Consider the following 4,507-nt stretch of genomic DNA (forward strand, 5'->3'; position numbering starts at 1 on the left):
AAAGTTTAAAGAACCACAAGCTTCCCAGGGATCCCACCGGTGCTGCTATGAGGTCTGGGAAGTCACTCTCAAGTGTTGCAGTACAGCTTGGTTAGAAGGCATAGAGGTATACAATGCCTGGTATTCAGGGATCAGAAAGAGAAGGAAGATATAGAAAGACGAGAAACTGAGCAATGAAGAAAGACAAAAAGGGAAAAAGAAGGAAAAGAAAATAAAACAAATTGAAAAAAAAAAAGAACCAGAAAGGCCCCCTCCCCCCCCAAAAAAAACCAACGAGAAAAGAAATGCTCTCAGGGATCCCTCTGCATATCTGTGGAAGCCGAAGGGGAGTCTCCTTGCCATGCAGCTCCGCCTGGCCAGAAAGGGCTCCCAACTCAAGAAAAGGAAAAGAAAACAAACAATTCAAAAGAAACAAACGAACAAAAGCCCCAGGATCCCACCAGCACTGTAGCCCAGACCGGAAAGCAGCTCCACACTTGAATCGAGCTCCGCAGCCCCTCAGGAAGAAGCAAAGATGGCACAGGGAGCCAGGCACTCGAGCGAAAGGAGGGGGAGGTGGCAAGAGGCAAGCAAGAAATCAAAAGAAGCAGGAAAAAATAAAAAAGCAACACCAGCAGGCCACAAATGGCACTCAGAGGGCCAGCTAGTGTGGGCTGGTGTTTCTGGACAAGAGACTGTGTCCACGGGAAGCGGAGGGGGCCGAGTATGGGTGAACAAGGGTGGAGATTGGGAAGGTGTATATCACAAATTACTGGTGCTCTGCAGCCCCTCAGGAAGAAGCAAAGATAGAGCATGGAGCAAGGCACTCGAGCGAAAGGAGGGGGAGATGGCGAGAGGCAAGGAAGAAATCAAAAGAAGTGGAAAAAAGCAACACCAGCAACCAACAAATGGCACCCAGAGGGCCGCCCGCTCAGGTGTGTGGAATCTAAGCAGCCGGCACTTCCCGGTCAAGAGACCATGGCCGCAGGAAGCAGAGGAGGCCAAGCCGGGGTGAAGAGGGGTGGGGAGTGGGAAAGCGCACACTGCAAATTACCGGTTGTTTTGTCTCCTGCTGGAAGCCCCGTGAGGCTGCTTTCTCGTACTCCGTTTGCTGGTCTCCGATAGGAGTCCAAGATGGCGGTTCCACGCTGCGTTAGCTGGTAGGGGACCTCTGCATGAATCTCTCCTCGTTCTCCGTTCTCTGTTAGTTTTCTCAATCCATTTGGTGCTTGGCTGAGTTCTTCATCTTTTCATTTGATGTTTTAGAGTTTCAGGATTGTTGTATTCTCTGTTTGGCTTAGTTTTTCAGATCTTTGCTGTGGAGGGACGGTGTGGTGCTTCTGCCTAGAGCGCCATTTTGCCAGAACTCCTCCCAACTTCCATTTCTGATAAAAACTCTCAATAAAGCAGGTATAGAAGGGAAATTCCTCAACATAAGAAAGGGCATCTGTACAAAACCAACAGCCTATATCATTCTTAATGGAGAGAGGCTGAAAACATTTCCCTTGAGAATAGGAATAAGACAAGGATGCCCTTTATCTCCACTCCTATTTAACGTGCTGGAAGTCCTAGCTCGAGAATTAAGGCAAGAAAAAGAAATAAAGGGCATCCAAATTGGTAATGAAGAAGTAAAACTGTCCCTATTTGCGGATGATATGATACTATACACAGAAAACCCAAAAGACTCCAAGGAAATACCACTGGAACTAATAGAAATAGTCAGCAGAGTAGCAGGATACAAGATAAACATACAAAAATCAGTTGGATTCCTACACACCAATAAAGAGAACGATGAAAAGGAAATCAGGAAAACAATACAGTTTATAATAGCCCCTAAAAAAATAAAATACTTAGGAATAAATCTAACCAGGGATGTAAAAGACCTATACAAAGAAAACTACAAAACACTACTGCAAGAAACCAAAAGAGATCTACATAAATGGAAAAACATAACACGCTCATGGATAGGTAAACTCAACATTGTGAAAATGACAATTCTATCCAAAGCAATTTACAAATACAATGCAATCCCAGTCCAAATACCAACAACATTCTTTAAAGAGATGGAAAAACTAATCATTATCTTTATATGGAAAGACAAGAAGCCCCGGATAAGTAAAGCACTATTGAAGAACAAGAATAAAGTAGGAGGACTCGCACTACCTGACCTCAGAACCTACTATACAGCTACAGTAGTCAAAACAGCCTGGTACTGGTACGACAGACACATTGACAAATGGAACAGGATTGAGAACCCAGATGTAAATCCATCCACCTAATGTCACCTGATCTTCGACAAGGGCCCAGAGTCCATCAACTGGGGAACAGACAGTCTTTTCAACAAATGTTGCTGGCAAAACTGGATGTCCAACTGCAAAAAAAATGAAACAGGGCCCATACCTCACACCATACACAAAAACTAATTGAAAATGGATCAAAGACCTAAATATAAAACCAAAAACTGTAAAGATCCTAGAAGAAAAAATAGGATCAACACTAAAGGCCCTAATACATGGCATTAACAGAATACAAACCATAACTAACAACACACAATTTCCAGAAGGTAAGCTAGATAACTGGGATCTTCTAAAAATTAAACACTTATGCTCATCAAAAGACTTCACCAAAAGAGTAAAAAGAGAACCTACAGACTGGGGAAAAGATTTTGGCTATGACAAATCTGACAAGGTTCTAATCTCTAAAATGTATGGGAAAATCCAACATCTCTACAACAAAAAAACAAATAATCCAATTAAAAATGGGCAAAGGAAATGAACAGACACTTCACCAAAGAAGTCATTCAAGTGGCCAACAGACACATGAGGAAATGCTCGGAATCATTAGTCATTAGAGAAATGCAAATCAAAACCACAATGAGATACCATCTCACCCTGGCATTACTGTCAAAAATCAAAAAAACTGGAAATAACAAATGTTGGAGATATCGTGGGAAGATTGGAACTCTTATGCACTGCTGGTGGGAATGCATAATGATACCACCTTTTGGAAAACGATACATTGCTTCCTTAGAAAGCTAGTAATAGAAATACCATATGATCCAGCAATCTCACTCCCAGGAATAAGTCCTAGAGAACTAAGAGCTGTCACACCAATAGACACATGCACACTCATGTTCATTGCAGCACTGTTCACAATCGCAAAAAGATGAAAACAACCTGGATGCCCATCAACAGATGAATGGATAAACAAACTATGGTACATACACACAATGGAGTACTACACAATGATAAAGAACAGTGATGAGTCTGCAAAGTAGATTCTAACATGGATGAATCCGGAGAGCATTATGCTGAGTGAAATAAGTCAATTACAAAAGGACAAGTATTGTATGAGAACACTATTATAAAAACTCATGAAAAGTTTTACACACAAAAAGAAACAATCTTTGATGGTAACGAGAGAGAGGAGGGATGGGGATGGAAAAACATTTAATAGATAATAGAGAAGTGGTAACTTTGGTGAAGGGTAAGACAGTACACATTACTGGGGAAGCCAGCACAACTTGTCCAAGGCAAGGTCATCGAAGCTCCATAGACACATCCAAACTCCCTGAGAGACTGAATTACTGGGCTGAGGGCTGCGGGGACCATAGTCTTGGGGAATATCTAGCTCAATTGGCATAACATAGTTTATAAAGAAAATGTTCTACGTTCTACTTTGGTGAGTAGCATCTGATGTCTTAAAAGCTTGTGAGCAGCCATCTAAGATATTCCACTAGTCTCATCCCTTTGGGAGCAAGGGAGAATGAAGAAAACTAAAAACACAAGGGAAAGATTAGTCCAAAGGACTAATGGACCACAACTACCACAGACTCCACCAGACTGAGTCAAGTACAAATAGATGGTGCCCGGCTAACACCACTGACAGGGATGACAATAGAGGGTCCCAGAGAGAGCTGGAGAAAAAAAGACCAGACTTACTGGCCTGACAGACTGGAGAAGCCCCGAGAGTATGGCCCCTGAGCACCATTTTAGCTCAGTTATGAAGCCACTCCCGAGGTTCACCCTTCAGCCAAAGACTAGACAGACCCATAAAACAAAATGAGACTAATGAGGCACAGCAGCTCAGGGACAAGGATTAGAAGGCAGGAGGGGACAGGAAAGCTGGTAATAGGGAACCCATGGTTGAGAAGGAGAGCGTATTGACATGTTGTATGGTTGGTAACCAATGTCACAAAAGTATAAGTGTACTACTTGTTTAATGAGAAGCTAGTTTGTTCTGTAAACCTTCATTTAAAACACAATAATAAAAAATAAAAATAAAAAATAAATTTGTGGATTGGCTTTTCCACTTCTGAAAAGAAGGCTGTTGGAATTTTGAGAGGTATTGTGTTGAATTTATAGATTTTTTTAGGTAGTATTGATATCTTGACAATATTGAGACTTCCTATCCATGAGCATAGAGTGTCCTTCCATTTATGTAGGTCATCTTTAATTTCTTTTAGCAATGTTTTATAGTTTTTTGTGTACAAGTCTTTCACTTCCTTGATTAAACTTATTCCTAGGTT

The sequence above is a fragment of the Trichechus manatus genome, unplaced genomic scaffold (genome assembly GCF_000243295.1).
Source record: "Trichechus manatus latirostris isolate Lorelei unplaced genomic scaffold, TriManLat1.0 scaffold00070, whole genome shotgun sequence".
Classification (NCBI taxonomy): domain Eukaryota; kingdom Metazoa; phylum Chordata; class Mammalia; order Sirenia; family Trichechidae; genus Trichechus; species Trichechus manatus.